The sequence below is a fragment of the Onychostoma macrolepis genome, chromosome 23, assembly GCF_012432095.1.
Source record: "Onychostoma macrolepis isolate SWU-2019 chromosome 23, ASM1243209v1, whole genome shotgun sequence".
In the NCBI taxonomy this organism is placed as follows: Eukaryota; Metazoa; Chordata; class Actinopteri; order Cypriniformes; family Cyprinidae; genus Onychostoma; species Onychostoma macrolepis.
The window spans coordinates 18542581-18562463 of record NC_081177.1 but is presented as its reverse complement, the minus strand read 5'-3'; the positions used below and the strand labels follow the sequence as shown (position 1 = coordinate 18562463).

Here is a 19883-nt window from a genome sequence, read left to right as displayed (position 1 = left end):
GATGGGTGGTGATTAAAATAATAAGAGAGTAAGGCTTACGTGCATCAGTTTCTGTGCTGATAAGACCACTTCAGGGTGAATTAAGGCTCATTTACCACTTTCTAACCATCATTTGAGAAATAATTGCATCAGTGTTATGCAGATAACGTCTCTCGGTCCATCCCTCCTATTCATACCGCCACCCCTCCAGCTGAAACTGAATGCCTGACCTTTGACCTATGAGCCTATCGGAGCTAATGGCTTCCAAACAGAACTTCCTCTCCAGTGAAGGTCACCTTTACTAATTGATTCCCATGGGTACTACAGATGCATGGGCAAAATCATGAATGATATCCTATCCTATCCATGAATGATATTTGGAGGATAGTAATACGTAAAATTTGGACACCAAAGACAAGGTAAATGGTTCCGTAATTACAAAAATAACAAATTATACTGTTATACAAATTAGTTTAATCTAAATTTACATCAATGGACAATTCTGTTTACTTAGCAAGGCCACTTTCCCGCGCTATCTGTTCCTCTCACAGGATTAGCTTTGTTTGTATAGAGCTCTATAGCACTTCACAGGGTTAGATGTGGAGATATATTTTGGATCAACAGGAAGAGCTCTGCTTGTAGACCGGAGAGCCATGAGATTATGCTCCCATCTCTTGCCATCTTTTCCATTACAGGCATCTTTTACAACACTTTTCCATCTTTTCGCCATTGTAATCAACAATCACATATTTCTCTTTTCACTCTTTCTCTTCACTCTTAAAAATAATTTCTTTTTGGCATTAATGGTTCCATAAAGATCCTTTAACATCCATGGAACCTTTCCATTGCACAAAAGGTTCTTTACATTGGAAAAGGGTTCTTTAGATTATAAAAATGACCTTTTAAGAACTTAAGTTTCTTTGAGAAACCAAAAATGGTTTTTCTATGGCATTTTTGCGAAAAAAAACATGATTTGGAACCTTTATTTTTAAGAGTGTGCTGTGAAGAACGTTTTAAACATTTAAAAAAAAAAAAAATTTTTTCATTCTAAAGAACATTTCAACATTTCAAAAGTTCCATGGATTTGAAGATTCTATTTTGGAACCCTGGATGTCAATAAAGAACCTTTATTTTTAAGAATGCTCTCTCTTTTTAGTATGTGTGTGTGTGTGTGGTATAACATCTCAAACACCCTAACATCTATGGCCTTCCATTTTTCACTCTGACAGTTTAATCAGAGTTCAACTACTACTGCAAGCTTCACTCATCCTGACCTCCTCCCCTCCCTCCTGTCCATCCGTTTCACTCTTGTCCCTCCCATTTTCCATAAATCAGCTTCCATCTGTCTCTCTCTGCGTTGGCTGTCAATCCACATGTTTGTATGTACGGAAGGACTCAAAGTGGCTTCACTCCATTATCTTGTATCACAGCGGAGATCACAGGAGGAACATCAAACTGAAGAAACCTCCCAGAGTGAAATCATATCTTCACAGAAAATGAGAAGAAGATTCATGGTGTGTGACCCACCCTGCTATTACAAGAGCCCACAGTGTTCAAAAGCAGCAGAGATCAGAAGCACACAGGTTATAAAGCAGAAAGGACAGATTGATCGCCTCCTTGACAGAGTGAGAGTAGTAAATCTACTGTGAGCACACCAGCAGTGTAACTCTATCTATTTTTAGTGCACTCTAACAAGAGCCCTTTCCAAAACACTGTGTGAACTCTAATTAAACAACACTCAATGAGTTTGCTTTCATTTTTGAATTAAAATCTCTATGAATACTTATTATTCTCATATATTTCTCATATTTCTCTATCTATCTCTGTTCCTAAGAAATTTAAATTCTCTTAATATAAACTAAAATTAAAAGAAAATAATTGTCTTGAAATGATCTAATTTCTCTTAAAAGTAGTTCTTTCAAAATTATTTAAAAAAAAAAATAAATAACCTAAGACATTCCACCCATCATAAGAAAAATAATAATGATCATAAATCATATAATTAAATATGTAAAAAAATAAATAAATTAAAAAAAGAGCAAAATTACACAACTGTTCACATACATTTACAGTATAGTGTTATAAAATAAATCTTGATAATAGATCATATGTTCTTGAAAGTATTTGATAAATTAGAGTTCATACTGAAACTGCACATTTATTTTTGGTAATAATAAAGAAATGGGCACAATAATTTATAATAAAGAAATGTATGTATGTACTTATAGTGCTGTCAAATGATTAATCGCATCCAAAATAAAGTTTTTGTTTACATAATATATTAGTGTGTACTGTGTATATTTATTATGTGTATATATAAATACAAACACATGCATATATATATTTAAGAAAAATATGTCATGTTTATGTATTAAATATATTTATATATAATATAAAATATAATAATATAAATATATAAATAATATAAATATATATAATATTTTCAAAATATATACTGAATGTGTGTGTATTTATAGCCTATATACATAATAAATAAACTAAGTACACATATTATATCATGTAACCAAAAACTTTTATTTTGGATGCGATTAATCGTTTGACAGCACTAATATATATATATAATATGTATTATATATTTATTATATTTTTGACAAATCTGAGCACAGTTTACATCACTTTTGATGTATTTACGTCACTGTTGATATATTTTTACTGGCATTTTTCTCTCATTTAAAAATCGGCCAGGTGACTTATGCAAAAGTCTCCATTTGCTTTTCATTCAATCTCACTGTCTAAGACAAACAACTGGGACATTAAAGAAATCTAATTTGTGATTTTTCTATCCTGTTTGTACAGACAGAAGGTGAACGGGAAACAGACATCACATCCTGTTAGAATAGGTGTGACATTTCCAGTTCATCCTGTATTCATTTAAGCAATCAACAATTAGTCAGAGACTGTGAATGTTTTTATGACACCATTACCACAATTAACCTCTCAAGTCAGACAATGAAAGTGTGTATTCATCACACAAAATGACAGACACTGACAAACCCATACCAAAATGTGTGTACAGGTCTAGTGGCCTTTACGCCTGTCTTTACAGCCTGCTATCACAGCGTTATCAGAGCTTCTCTCAGACACTAAGACTCCATACATCTGGGTCTTCAGCTCAGCATTCCTCCTCCAGACGCCCAGGCAATGGCCTCTCATGCTCACTAATACAGTGAGAGGAGGGAAGTCGCCATGGCAACCAGTGAGGACCTCATCTGGCTGGATAGACGTCTGGGTTGCGCCAGTAACAAATGCCCAGGATATCAGTGAACATTTGGCTGCTCTGTGACCCATATGTGAGCATATGTGTGTATATGTAGGTTAAATGTGTGTTGGGGGATTGTATTTAATAGCACTGATGGTATTAATCTGAATCGTGTTTCTGTTGCTGGATTCAAATTAAGCATTTATGAGACACGTGATATTTAATGTATTTTTTACTGATTTTACAACAGTACATTTGGACTGCAAGAGATGCTTTAAAGTGAGAGTAAAGACAAAAAAATGTATCATGGTTTTCACCAAAATATATTGAGCAGCATAACTGTTTTCAATAATAATAAATGTTACTTGACCAGCAAATCAGTATATTAGAATTATTTCTGAAGGATCATGTGATACTGAAGACTGGCGTAACGATGCTGAAAATTTTAGCTGTGCATCACATGAATAAATTACATTTTAAAATATATTTAAATACAAAACAATTGTTTTAAATTGTAATTATATTCAACAACATTACTGTTTTTACTGTATTTCTTAATCAAATAAATGCAGCATAAAAGACTTCTTTCAAAGACATTTGAAAGACCTTACTGACCCAAACTTTTGAACAGTAGTGTGTGTGTTTAAGAAACATCATGTGTTCATGTAAGACACGAGGAGAGAAAGGAGAGGAACACAGCTGCACTTCAACAGTGTAATCAACACTAATACTATTACCATGACTTGGGAACACTGCAGGAACAACAGGTGCACAGGAGCTGGAAGAAATGTGAGAGCTACAATGCAGACTTGTGAATTTCTTAGAAGAGAGAGATGGAAAAAGGCGGTAGTGTACATTTTAAGACTAAATCCATCTCTGTAACAAGCACACATATGCAGCTGCTGTAATGGGAAACTCACACACAGTCCAAGTGACCGTTGGAAAAGCAGGCCTGCAGCGCACAATCAAATCAGCTTCGCCTCATAAATCTACGCTCAGTCATGTTGTTAAGGAAGCTGGCAGGACTGATGGTCAGGACGGCTTACCACAGATCCACGTGTAAATTGCCACAATACATCCAGGCTGGAGATATAAACACTCTGAGAGAAACCACAGGTTATTTTTCTCAAATATGAAAGGGTTGCATGGGTAAAAACATATCTACAAATTATTCCTAAACTAAATTTGTTCTCATAAAATATAAAGCCATGGACTGATTGAGGGACCCTAACACACATTTTTTTTAAGAAATGATATTAATATTAAATTAATATTATTCATCAATGATGCACTAAAATAAGTAAAAGTAACAATACAGACATTTACAGTGTCAAAGAAAAAAAAATCAGCTTTGCCATCACAAGACTAAATTACATTTTAAAATATATTAAAATAAAAAAACAATTGTTTTAAATTGTAATAATATTTCAAGATTTTACTGTTCAACAATTACTGTTTTTACAGTACTTTTGATCAAATAAATGAAGCCTTTGTGAACAAGAGACTTTCAAAAACATTAAATTGTCCTATCGACTTATAAAAAGACATTTATACTGTATGAGAAAAATATTAACTATGACATTATAAACCCAACATTTTGTTTCCAAAATAAAATAAAATAAAATAAAATAAAATAAAATAAAATAAAATAAAATAAAATAAAATAAAATAAAATAAAATAAAATAAAATAAAATAAAATAAAATAAAATAAAATAAAATAAAATAAATGTATTTTAAAAATTTCTAAGAAAATGAAACTCGCTTAATATAAAATAACATTTTATAATTATTTTAATTCTCTTAAAATGAGTTCTTTCAAAAATTAAGAAATTATTAAGAAAAAAAACCTCATAAAATAAAATTCCTATTACTTTTCACAATAAACATTTAAGTATTTGAACATGTTAAATTTGCTCACAAAAAATTTGTCAAATTCATTTCACAAAAATTTAGTGAACTCCAGACCCTAGTGAAGAGAGAAAGAGACTTATTGCAATTACATTTTACCAGCAGGTCCTATACGGTTCTCAATGTATCTCATGTATTTAATCTTAATATGACTAGATCATATGTTTTCGTGTTTAGTTTTTATGCTGTTTGAAGGGTTTTGTTTAATGCTTCTTTATATTCACTGTTCACTGCCTTCCCTTTGTGTTCCAACAAAGCACATCACAGCTCAAAAGAATACAAAGGATTTTCTTTCATGCCATTCAACATACTTTTAGTTACTAACTTTCAATATTACATTCTAAAACTATTCAACATCCTTGTCCAGATATCATTCTCTCCCCACTTTTAAAATACAAAAATTGCCACAAAACAGCTCCTCTCGCTCTCTCTCTCTCTCTCTCTCTCTCTCTCTCTCCACTGGTCTTTGTTATCAGACAGGAAGTGGCAGTGAGTGGCATCCTGTCCCAGTTCCATGCCAAAGGATAATGACATCAGGAGCAAAAAAGAGACAACTTTTAATTAAATATTCAAAAGACACCAGCTCACCCGAATGCACCTTCAATTTTTCATAAGGCCTGAATACTTTGTGAGGTTATGTGTACTTGTGTGCAGATAGTATTTCTTCTTTCAGTTTCAAACATATAAACGCACATAGTCAAGCTAAACGAGGCTGTATTATATACTGCAGCCTCTAAGCTCCACTACTTTATGTGAGGGAACTTGCAACATGTAATTTACATTCCCTGAACAGCCACAATCCCCCTCCAAAACATGTCTGTCTGAATGGGACAGTAACCGGCATGACAGATATGCAGCTGTGACTGGCCGCAAACAACTGAACTGAAACCAGCCGGAGACAGAAGCAATTCGCTATAGTCTGCTGCTAGTAGCTAATGCTTTATGTTTTGACACAAAATCAGTACGTGAGGTAAACTTTGGCTTACGCTTAAGTACGTTTTCAGACACACGCACAAATTATAAACCATATTCAAACCAATATAACATGGTTTCGTACTAAACCACAATGATTCAGAACAAAACAGTAGCTGACTAAACAATAACACAGTGGCATTACTATAGTTGCACCGCTATTGCATGTGCTGGGAGGCTCAGATAAACTCACAGCATGAAAGGTGTGAGAGGAGAGGTGAGGAGTCGGAGGAGGAAGCTTCATTATCAGGGCCCCAGAAACGCAGCACCCTCAGTAGGGCAGACGCAGCACGCTGCTCCAAACAGAGTCAGGTCTTATGTAAGGTGATCTGGAGATTAGATCACCTTTACCGGAGCAATCTGAGTCATGGCTCTGAAGTGCTTCAGGTGAGTCAGAGGACAGGTCAGGTCATCTTGGACAAGATTGGGCAGAATGTGCGCAGGGTGGGCCGCAGGTGCCTGGAGCGAATAATAAAAATGACAGCGCATAAAATCAAGAGATAAAAAGAACCTGCGTGATATAATCCTGCACTACACGCACGAGATGAGTAATGCGACAAGCAAGGACGCATTAGACAACAACAAGTGGTTCGCTCTGGTGAAATTCCACACCTCTCCTCTGTTTCTGCCTCCGGTTACACAGCTCATATCTGCTCCTCTCTCTCTTGCTCTTTCTTATTCTGCATGTTCAACAGCTCTTACGAAAACACTTACACAAATTCTAACATGATTCATTACTGAGTAAACATGAGACAGTCTATTTTGAATGATAACATTATATTTTAAATATACCAATAGGTAGCACATTTTTTCTTTGATTGGGTGAGACATACTAACGAAAAATAATAATTATAAAAAAATGATATATACTGTATATGAAGAGTTCAGATGCAAAAGCCTCTAAGTGTTGTCTGAAATTTTCTTCTAAAATTTGCATTTTTCTCAGGCTCCTATATTTATGTTCAGTTATTTCACTTTAATGGCAATGAAAAGAACCCATTCATTGCCATTAAAGTGATATTAGTGAACCTACAAATAGGAGCTGATAAATATTAGAAGAAAATTTCAAATGGCACTTAAAGGCTTTTTCACTTCATGATATATATATATATATATATATATATATAATTACATATGTGTGTGTATATATATACAGTATCTCACAGAAGTGAGTACACCCCTCACATTTTTGTAAATATTTTATTATATCTTTTCATGTGACAACACTGAAGAAATGACACGTTGCTACAATGTAAAGTAGTGAGTGTACAGCTTGTATAACAGTGTAAATTTGCTGTCCGCTCAAAATAACTCAACACATAGCCATTAATGTCTAAACCGCTGGCCACAAAAGTGAGTACACCCCTCACAAGTGAAAATGTCCAAATTGGGCCCAAAGTGTCAATATTTTGTGTGGCCACCATTATTTTCCACCACTGCCTTAACCCTCTTGGGCATGGAGTTCACCAGAGCTTCACAGATTGCCACTGGAGTCCTCTTCCACTCCTCCATGAAGACATCACGGAGCTGGTGGATGTTAGAGACCTTGTGCTCCTCCACCTGCCATTTGAGGATGCCCCACAGATGCTCAATAGGGTTTAGGTCTGGAGACATGCTTGGCCAGTCCATCACCTTTACCCTCAGCTTCTTTAGCAAGGCAGTGGTCGTCTTGAAGGTGTTCATGGTTCCCTCAATGAACTGTAGCTCCCCAGTGCCGGCAGCATTGATGCAGCCCCAGACCATGACACTCCCACCACCATGCTTGATTGTAGGCAAGACACACTTGTCTTTGTACTCCTCACCTGGTTGCCGCCACACACGCTTGACACCATCTGAACCAAATAAGTTTATCTTGGTCTCATCAAACCACAGGACATGGTTCCAGTAATCCATGTCCTTAGTCTGCTTGTCTTCAGCAAACTGTTTGCGGGCTTTCTTGTGCATCATCTTTAGAAGAGGCTTCCTTCTGGGACGACAGCCATGCAGACCAATTTGATGCAGTGTCCGGCATATGGTCTGACCACTGACAGGCTGACCCCCCACCCCTTCAACCTCTGCAGCAATGTTGGCAGCACTCATACGTCTATTTCCCAAACACAACCTCTGGATGTGATGCTGAGCACGTGCACTCAACTTTGGTCGACCATGGCGAGGCCTGTTCTGAGTGGAACCTGTCCTGTTAAACCGCTGTATGGTCTTAGCCACCGTGCTGCAGCTCAGTTTCAGGGTCTTGGCAATCTTCTTATAGCCTACGCCATCTTTATGTAGAGCAACAATTCTTTTTTTCAGATCCTCAGAGAGTTCTTTGCCATGAGGTGCCATGTTGAACTTCCAGTGACTAGTATGAGAGAGTGAGAGCGATAACGCCAAATTTAACACACCTGCTCCCCATTCACACCTGAGACTTTGTAACACTAATGAGTCACATGACACCGGGGAGAGAAAATGGCTAATTGGGCCCAATTTGGACATTTTCAATTAGGGGTGTACTCACTTTTGTGGCCAGCGGTTTAGACATTAATGGCTGCGTGTTGAGTTATTTTGAGGGGACAGCAAATTTACACTGTTATACAAGCTGTACACTCACTAATTTACATTGTAGCAAAGTGTCATTTCTTCAGTGTTGTCACATGAAAAGATATAATAAAATATTTACAAAAATGTGAGGGATGTACTCACTTCTGTGAGATACTGTATATATATATATATATATATATATTATACATAATTATTATTTTAATCAATTTTCATCACAATTACTTTACTTTCTGACAGGCATAGTATTTTGTTTTTCTTCACTCTTAATGGTTGGTAGAAAAATAATAAAACAAATTAAATAGAATTAATAGAAAGCAATATTTCCCTTATATATTTATAACATTTAAAATTCCATAACATATTATATATTATATGTGAAAATATATAACTGCCTTTTATATTTTATGAAGGTGATCTATTACAAGGTCATCATTGGTGGTCTGTGGCATTAAATAGTTTGAACCCCCTTGCAACTTTAATGACATTTTCAATAGATACGGTCTCTACAATACCTCAGAGATCGGACTGTCCTCGAGAACTAAATTACAAAAACAAGGAACAACCTAAACAAACGATCCTCTGAGTGCTGTCAGCCTCCTCCACTGAAACAGTCATGAAAAACATCTCTGTGGAGCTACAGCTGACCTTAAGACACAAACTGCAGACTCAACATGCTGTGTGATCATGCGTCAGTGGCCGAGGCGGTGGGAGTAAGGCTGACGACAGATAAATGAAGACCTTAAACCCCCCACACAAAATTAGGTACTAGCACAACTGATAGACAGTGCCTGAACCACAACAAACGCCTCATGTTATTTCAGACCCTTCCTGTCTCTGGTCAAAATCAAGGTTCAGCTTTTAAAAAGTGCCTTGAGACCCTGCTTTCCTCAGCATCTCATGTTTTTAAACTCACCAAGACGTGGCGCTTTAAGTATATGTTCACACAGAAAAACAGTTTTAAAGGTAGCACAGTGTTGCTGTGAAAATGCGCTCTGCGTGAACAATTTACGCAATTCAGATCAAACCATCTGTTATGACTCGCACATTTCAACAAAAAAAATGGATGCTAACAAATATTATGACTGGCCTAGTCTCACAATTCACCCATCATTGTTGTGGCAAAAAGATACATTTGTATCCTGCATGATAGGAAGTTTTCTGATGTTTTGCAAAACATCTTAAGAGGCCGTTCTCACAGAATGCATTGATGCATTTAAAGAGATAGTTCACCCAAAAATGAAAATTCGGTACTTAATTACTCACCCTCATGTCGTTTCAAACCCATAAGACTTTTGATCGTCTTCGGAATACAAATTAGGATATTTTTGATGAAATCCGAGGGCTTTCTGACCCTGCATAGACAGCAAAGCAACTACCACCTTCAAGGCCCAGAAAGGTACTAAGGACATCGTAAAAACGTCCATGTGAAATCAGTGGTTCGACTGTATGAACCTACGAGAATACTTTTTGTGCACAAAGAAAACAAAAATAATTACTTTATTCAACAATTTCTTCTCTTCTGAATTTCTCCCAGCTGAATCTTTTCAAAATTTCTTGCTTTTTCAGCCCTTTGTTGCCCCTGTGCCAACTTTTTTGAGACCTGTAGCAAGCATCAAATTTGAAATGAGCTCATTTAGTGGATAAAAGTGTAAAATTTCTCCGTTTAAACATTTGTTATGATATCTATGTTCTATTGTGAATAAAATATTGGCTCATGTGATTTGAAAGTCTTTTAGGTTTCATTTTTATACTAATTTAAAAAACATTTCAGGAAATCGGGTTGTATAAAGTTCATCAAATAAAGTTTATCGTTTGGTTTCTATGTAGACCTGCATTTGCTGCCCTTGTCATTTACCTACTACGTGCGTGAATCGGTGGGCGGGGCTAAACAGGCAGTGATGTAGAAGCAGGCATTGATCTTCTTCTGCGGAGGTGATATTTAGCCACACTATTACATCATAGAGTGGCACATTCCACAACCTGTTGTTTTGGCAGATTGGCTTCAATATAAGCTGTTTTTACACTAACAAGAAAGTTTTGAGTTTTGAAACTTACAGAATGTTTTTTATAGCACAATGACCTCTTATACGGTATATCAAAAGATCAAGGTAATTTTGATTTCTCAGTTCATGACCCCTTTAAAATATTTTGTGTAGTGTATTCCAAACTTTAGAAGGCGCTAAGATAACTCAGCTAGTCTAAATTCTCTCTTAAAAAGCAAATGCTCTGTTAAATTAATTAATTCAAAATGTATGTCCTGTTTAATTTCCAATCGACTTCCAGTCTGTTAGTGCTTTACCCTTTTTTTTTTCTTTTTTTTACCTTAGCTTGCTCGCGTGTTTCCCTTAGGAAAAGTGTGTGTCAGTGTGTGTGCAACTCTATTTTAGTGTTCTGCATGCACAAACTTACTTTATAGTATGAAATCTTGCCCATGTTATGGACTAGTACATTTTTCATGAGTACTGCATGTGAAGGACTCTAAACAGAGAGACAAGAGAATTATCAGGGTAACTGCAGTGAGGTCAAAACCTTTAAAACAGTAGGCTATTAAAGATCCCTGTGCTAGACTTTTCTGAACTTAGCCAAATCCTATATTTACACTTATTACAGATCACAGATACACCGTAAGAACACGAAACAGTCTTTCTCTGTGCACACTGTTCTCAACCTCAACCGCAGATTTCCTCGGAATGCAAGATCTCATGCCTACTCAAACGACCCAGTTTGGAGACATTGCCTTTGAGACATTACTGTTTCTTTTTGAAGACAGCTTGAGCTGCACAGCATGACATCCCCATTAGAGAGAGAGAGAGCGTAGGAGAGAAAAAAATAAATAAAATAAAACCATTTCCTAACCATTACCAAAATAATAATTGTTACTATTATTGTTATTATAATTAACTGTAAATCAATCAATCAATAAATAGCAGAAAGGCTCCAGCCCTTCTGCAACCCTACAAAATACAAGTGAAGTAGAAGGTGAAATAAAAAAAATTAATCGGTTGAATGCTTTTGTCAGTGGGATTTTGCATAATATGTGCATAATCTACAAAACAGCATCAGAGAGAACAATAAGATCCGTGGAAGTCTTTTCTTCACTTGTCTCTTCTGGTTTTAGGAACCAAGCCACCTTGTACACATGAAAAATATGTAACAGTAAGATCAAAGAGAGACTGAAATGTTTAGACATGGCAAAAGGATATGATATGTAGGTTAAATAAGGTTTAATGAAATGACAGGCTACATTGAAACAGAGCAAATGGTGACATTTCTCAGTATGGCCAGTGTATGAATCTCTCCGTATGAATCACTGCCTGCTAACTTGAAAGTCAATTGTATTTTTTATGTCTGAAAATTTTCACCCACACCTCAGGCTCAGGAGTGTGCGAAAGAGAGAGAGATTTACATTACTGAGATCTAAACCGAGAAAGAGGGAGCGAGAGAAGCGGCATCTGAAAGTTGCAGGCGCATCACAGCTCTCTTTACACGCATTAGTGGGAGCCAAAAGTGGGCTAGATTTTGCATTTTTAATTAGAGAAGGGATTTGCTATCTGTAAGAATCCTCAGCTGAGTGAATGGAGAGGGAAGTGAGAGGACCAAAGAAAGAAGAGGTTTTGATGATGCTGTTGTTTGTGTGCCCTCAATACTGTATATCTATGTTCTTTGTAATTTCTTCCAGCTGGCTATAGATGGCTTTCTAGATTTTATGAGCTTTGCAGACATATCTTACAGTCAGTACGTGATCTAATAGGTCTGTGTTTTTGGCTCTGTCTACAGGTTCCCACACAGCAGATAAACTGAAAGGACATACTGCATCACACAGCTGTTGATGTCACTGTCCAGAAATCACATCTGTAGCAGGACACTGTTACAACAAGAACCATTTCAGGAATATTCCAGGATCAGTACAAGTTAAACTCAGATCGACAGCATTTGTGGGATAATGTTGATTAAAGGGATAGTTCACCCAAAAAAATGAAAATTTCCTCATGATTTACTCACTCTCAAGCCAGGTGTATATGACTTTCTTCTTTCAGACTAATACAATCAGAGTTACATTAAAAAACATCCTGGCTCTTCCAAACTTTACAATGTCAGTGAATGTCTACATCCTACATCATCCGCTGGACACCACTATCTCATGAATTTGCGAAGCTAGAGATTACTTTACTTACTTTATTTTCTGTACAGAGTTCCTGGACAGAAATTCATATTTGACACTGGCATAAAAACATACAATAAACAGTATACGTACACTCACATATCTATAAAACACATGGCACACACATTATCCTCATAAAAATACACATAAATACAGGACACAATATATGTATGTATATGCCTATACACACACACTAACCCATGGAATATATGAAACCTCAGTTAAGAATTTGGTTTAAAACAGTAACCGCCAATGGAATAAATGACCTTTAACATATGTTCTTTTTAGCCAGTGGTATACGCAGCCCTGAAGGTAGCACCTCAAAGCAGTAATTTGGGGGATGAGTCTGGTCAGAATATACTGCAATTACCTTTTTCTCCATAAATTGTGAAAACAGCTCTTGCATTGTACTCTGTCTCAATCTGGCCGATGATTACGGTATATAAAGTTTTAAATATGGATATTATTCTCTCACAAATGCATCGATTCACTTTAGAAGGCCTTTATTAACCCCCCGGAGCCACGTGGAACCCTTTTTATGATGGATGGATGCACTTTATTTTGCTTCAAAATCTTGACCACCATTCACTGCCATTATAAAGCTTGGAAGAGCCAGGACATTTTTTTAATATAACTCTGATTGCTATCATCATTCTAAACCCAGCTTTTAATGCCAGATAAAGGTATGTTTCACACTTGTAATTTAGAAGCGGGTTAGCAGCACTTTTTAGCTGGTGTTAGCAGCACTTTTACTGTCTTCACCCCGCATTGTGGTGCCAAACTTGTGTAGTGTGAAACGAAGCGGTGTTAGAAAGTTTAGCCAATCGTGTGTGCCTCATATTCACGTTCTTTCGACAGTCATAGAAACACTGCAAACAAACAATTTCAGTTTGAGGGGAAAAATGTCAAATGGTGCCTGAAAACGTGTCAATTGGAGTAAAGAAAAGACTGCTTAATTCTTTCCTATATAGTCTGAAAAGTCCATTCAGGAAAAACTTGATACAGTCTGCAGTATTTAATAGGAGGAAGCACAATGCTACTACAGCCGTTACATAAATAGGTCGTGTGCTGCATTCGTCCAATCAATGACACTGACACCACAGATATTCAAATAAGAACGTTAGCCCAGAGTTTAGGAATGTATAGTGTTAAATGTAAGTCTACGAATACACAGGATTAATAGTTAACCCTGGGTAAATTATGTGCAGTGTGAAACATGAAGCAAGATAACTCAGGATTTAGAATGGTCCATATTATTTAACCACTATGTAAACTCTATTCCTGCTTTTTTTTAAATAATGGTGTGACAATCCATATTATGCTACAAATACTATCGATTGAGCTTAACTTCAAACTTGGAATATTGTGTCCCAACTCTGTGCATCATATCACGTAGACTAAATCCTGGCCACATAACCAAAGGACAGAGTGAGGATTGACTAAAATAAATAAACAACATTTAATTAGTGCTTTGTTAATGCTTTCTGGAGCAGTTTACTTTTTATAATCTATGCCCACAACATAAAACAACAAACATGTAGAGGCAAGCAAAACTACTTTCCTTTCCAAAGTGATAAAGGAAAGGATTTTGGGCACACACATAAACAGACTCAGAGATTCAAACAGGAACCAGACAAACAGCCTAGCTCTTATCTTCCAAAACACCTGCTGTCAGTTGGGACCTAGTGTCATTTCATAGAATGATGCAAAGATGACTAGGAATCGGGCCGAATTGTGTATATGTTCTTGAGTGAGGGAATGGTAAAGTAAGTTTTATAAGGTACAGACACCTGGTAATGAATATCCAAAGACAAGAGGCAAGAAGGATTGAGCCATGCATGAAATAAAGAGCTAGAGGCAAAGAAGCAGAAAAGTGAGATAAACAGGCTGAAGACAGTAAAATGAATGAAAATGAATTTTTCTGTAATGTATTCCTTTTGTTACAAACCTTTACTGTAATTTTTTTTTGTGTTAAAAACTGTTGTAATTTACAAAAGAACTGCACTTTTCAACAGCAATACATTTAACAGTATTATACTGTAAAATTACATGAAATACCCAATATACACGTTTTTACCATATCATTTTTTAATAATTATTTCCAGTGTAACAATGAATGCACTACATGGAGAAACTGAACTGAAGGGAGGGTGTCAGAGAGGGAGGAAGTGACATCACATGACCTGGTTTATTAGTCAGAGTTCATGCCTAATCAAGTGCCGCTCATCCATCAGGGCCATGAGCCATTGATCTGTTGAGTCTGGTTGTTGTAGAGAAGGATGAAGGACCAACTGACACATATCTGACTTTTTGTGAAAGATATGGTTTGGACTGGTTTGAAATTATCTAACAAATTTTTATTGTTATAATTGTCTATGCAAACTGTTCATGATTATTTACAGACTTGGATTTCAATTTTTCTGCTTGTTGTGTGCTAGCATAAAACATGGCTTGTTTAAAGAATAGCCATTAAGATGTTGCACAAATATGTAAAAAGGATCACAGGAACTCACTAATCTCAACTGCTAGTCTGAAATAATAAATAACCATACAGTCAAGGTCTTTATATATTTAAGGCACGTTTTACAACTTACAGCAAGAAGAGCAAAACAATTAGGTCAAAGTCCAGATAAACATGGCCTGCATCTCATTGGCTAGCCCTCCTTTATCTCATGGGTTTAAACCCAGAGCAGACAGACACAAGAATGCACTACATTTCCTGAAAAACTTCCAAAGCCAGCAGCCGTGTCTCTCTTCCACCATATACCATGTCTCATAAACAACAAAGTCAAAGAAGCAAAATTTACAGCCTGGGGAATGATTGTCAAGCTACCCTCATCCAAAAGGGCTGCAATTTTAGTTTTCCAAGTTAAGTCAAGTCACCTTTATTTATAGAGCTTTTAACAACACAGATTGTGTCAAAGCAACTTTCCAATATCAAAATAGGAAAATAGTGTGTCAATAATGTAAAATGACAAGATTAAACACTCAATATTCAGTTAAAGGCATTTCATTATTGAATTCAATGATGTCATCGTCCAGCTCAGTTCAGTTTAAATAGTATCTGTTCTATCAAGTCGACGATATCGCTGGAAATTAAGTGTCCCCAACTAAGCAAGCCAGAGGCGACAGCGGCAAGGAACCAAAACTCCAATCGGTGACAGAATTCCACTGGTCTTTATAATCAGCTCTCACAGAATATTATATGTTTGTTGACTGAGAAAGACAAATCAAATGCCCATAGGGTGCAGTTCATGCTTGTTGAATAGTAGCCCACTCCTGCTTAGTGTTTCTCTCTCAGATCTCTGAGAGTGATGAAATATTGAGCAGGCATCAGTGTGTGTGTCCTCTCCATTAACACGAGCAGTGTTCCTTTCAGAACTCAAAGCCATTTCTCTCTCTATATACTGTATATAGTAGTCAACATTTCAAGTGGATTAAAAAAGTTCATCAAAGTTGTCCTAAGACAAGAATGCATTTCGGTTTTAGGATTTTGATGAAAGGTTTTGATCCACTTCAAATGTTGACTGGTGTATACAGTATGGCAAATATTATGGTAACTCTATTTTTATTAACTAACATTAACAAAGATTAATAAATAGTGTAATAAATGTATTGTTCATTGTTTATTCGTGTTAGTTAATACATTAACTAATGTTAACAAATGACACCTTATTGTAAAGTGTTACCAATATTTTCCATGTGCAGTTCAAATGGGCTAAAAACCTAAATTGAAAATTTTGTTAAAAGCTGAACTTTGGCATGCACTCTGACTGTATTATACAGGTGCATCTCAATAAATTAGAATGTCGTGGAAAAGTTCATTTATTTCAGTAATTCAACTCAAATTGTGAAACTCGTGTATTAAATAAATTCAATGCACACAGACTGAAGTAGTTTTGGTCTTTGGTTCTTTTAATTGTGATGATTGTGGCTCACATTTAACAAAAACCCACCAATTCACTATCTCAACAAATTAGAATATGTTGACATGCCAATCAGCTAATCAACTCAAAACACCTGCAAAGGTTTGAGTGGAAGGAAAAAGTGTGGAAGAAAAAGATGCACAACCAACCGAGAGAACCGCAGCCTTATGAGGATTGTCAAGCAAAATCGATTCAAGAATTTGGGTGAACTTCACAAGGAATGGACTGAGGCTGGGGTCAAGGCATCAAGAGCCACCACACACAGACGTGTCAAGGAATTTGGCTACAGTTGTCGTATTCCTCTTGTTAAGCCACTCCTGAACCACAGACAACGTCAGAGGCGTCTTACCTGGGCTAAGGAGAAGAAGAACTGGACTGTTGCCCAGTGGTCCAAAGTCCTCTTTTCAGACGAGAGCAAGTTTTGTATTTCATTTGGAAACCAAGGTCCTAGAGTCTGGAGGAAGGGTGGAGAAGCTCATAGCCCAAATTGCTTGAAGTCCAGTGTTAAGTTTCCACAGTCTGTGATGATTTGGGGTGCAATGTCATCTGCTGGTGTTGGTCCATTGTGTTTTTTGAAAACAAAAGTCACTGCACCCGTTTACCAAGAAATTTTGGAGCACTTCATGCTTCCTTCTGCTGACCAGCTTTTTAAAGATGCTGATTTCATTTTCCAGCAGGATTTGGCACCTGCCCACACTGCCAAAAGCACCAAAAGCTGGTTAAATGACCATGGTGCTGGTGTGCTTGACTGGCCAGCAAACTCACCAGACCTGAACACCATAGAGAATCTATGAGGTATTGTCAAGAGGAAAATAGGAAACAAGAGACCAAAAAATGCAGATGAGCTGAAGGCCACTGTCAAAGAAACCTGGGCTTCCATACCACCTCAGCAGTGCCACAAACTGATCACCTCCATGCCACGCCAAATTGAGGCAGTAATTAAAGCTAAAGGAGCCCCTACCAAGTATTGAGTACATATACAGTAAATGAACATACTTTCCAGAAGGCCAACAATTCACTAAAAATGTGTTTTTTTATTGGTCTTATGAAGTATTCTGTAAACTTTTCCACGACATTCTAATTTATTGAGATGCACCTGTATATATACAATTTGTGTGTGTCTGTATGTATATATATATATATATATATCTTTTATATCTTTTAAATATATTTATCTTAATACGGAAAAATGTGAAACACGCAATATGGCGAATTAAGTCCCGCCTTTTGGTAAAGCCCTGATCCCCACAGAAGCAATCGGTGTCTTGAGACACACTCTTATGACTGCACATGCTCATTGGCTGGACCAACCCATTTGACAGTTCATGTCAGATTTTGTTGTGGATTCAAAATATTAATTGAGATTTTGCGATTTCCTAATTCAAGTAATAGTTGGTCATGTATGGCTGGAATAGCTGCCCAGATGTGATGTAAATGCCTGCTAAGTGAACTGACTTTTCTTGACAGAGATTTTGCTAAAGCATAGATGCTTAATAGGTCAAAGTTCATTCCCACCATCTATAGATTCTGATGCTTAAGACTGGCCAGAACTGACATAGAGCTCATCCCCTGACTTCAGCTGCTGACAATCTGCTCTCTAAGCAGATGAGTAGTGAGGGATAAGTGGCTTTAGCTCAGCGAAGAATGAGGCTGATGAGAGCAGACTAACCAATACTCAAGGCACATCCAGTTAGATGCACAGGGCAGATGGAACTGTGTATGTGTATCTAATCAGCTTACGACCACATATCCACCCGACCGCCTGTGAAGGAGCCCATGGGTCAGGCAGTGACATACATTGGTGGCTGCTGTGCTTTGTGGTTTATATCAACACACCACATGCCCTGCACTGTAAAAATAAAATAAAAGGGAAAGATAATGCACTAAGACCATCTTATTTTTCCTGCTTAGATTTTAATTTGTTAGTTCACGAAATGCAAAATGTCTCATTCACCCAATATACTGCTGTGAAGACTTCTCATTTGTTCACCTTTTCATTCTTTCATATGGTTTTAAATGACTCTTATTATGTAATAAACTCTAAAATAATAATAATAAAAAAACATCTTGTGAAGTAGAAGCAGCACACATAAACTTGATTGTGACAAATGGTGACAAAGCAAAAAATCTCAAAAGTAACATTCTTAATATCACCAAAAATATCTAGCAAAGATGACAAAAACAATATCAACAGCACAAATACAGCCAGTAGACAGCAAAAAATAAGCCTATAAAGCTAACTGGATAATTTATTCATGCTACAGTGAATGCAAGGTACATCCACACTGCAAATTCAGCAACATTATTGCATTTGGGAGACTATCATTTGTCTAACATGTTTTATATAGATTCAAATGAATTCACATTTCTCATTTGCAATTTAAAAAGCCTCTGGATAAAATGTAACTCCTTTTTTCACAGCCTCACTGTTGCAATCCCACAAAAGTCACTAAACACTAGTCTGATCTCTATGATATGCTTAATATGTGATTCCCATTGTAATATCTAGAGAAAGCAGGGGAGCAATGAGCAGTAATTGAATCTGATTACTAGAGCATAATGCAGTCATTTATGAAACTGTAACTAAACAAATTCTTCTCATTATCCAGAAGTGAAAATTAAAATACATCGCCGGAGGCTCACAAGTGCAGAAGTGTTTACTGTACTTTGTGTGTTCCTGAGTAAAGCAGCTGGTGTAACAGTAAACACTGTATGAGTGCACATATCCCTCAGCGTCTCTAGTTCACTCGCACTATCATCTGTCTACATGACTTCACCCCAAACCACCTCACTAGGGAACAGCATCATCATAAATTTTACTCATCCTTAACACCAATTTCATTTCTTGGATTAAAATGGGAGGTTCTTCAATAAAAACTAATTGGCCTGTAGAAGATGCTGTTAATCACACCTCTGGTCTCTTCATCTTCTTCTAGTCACATCCCCCTCTCTCCCTGGCTGTAATTCTCTACTTGTCTGCTCAAGGTTGGTCATAATTCACAGGTGACTGGGGCAACAGGCTGCTGCTGTAACAGAGCCTCAGACTTGTCCTCATATGTTTGGAAGCAGAGGTCGCATCCTGCAAGAGTCTGTCATGTGCTAAGTTGATTCTTTCTTCTGTGGAACTCAAAATGAGCATTTTTGTTGTTGTTTTGTTTTTTGACCATACAATAAAAG

General features: G+C 36.7%; 1 protein-coding gene across 1 annotated transcript in view; it reads right to left on the bottom strand.

Annotated features, from left to right (window-relative positions):
• nsfl1c (NSFL1 (p97) cofactor (p47)) overlaps window positions 1-19883 on the bottom strand; it is a 48687-nt gene that overhangs the window by 8256 nt on the left and 20548 nt on the right. The window lies entirely within an intron of this gene.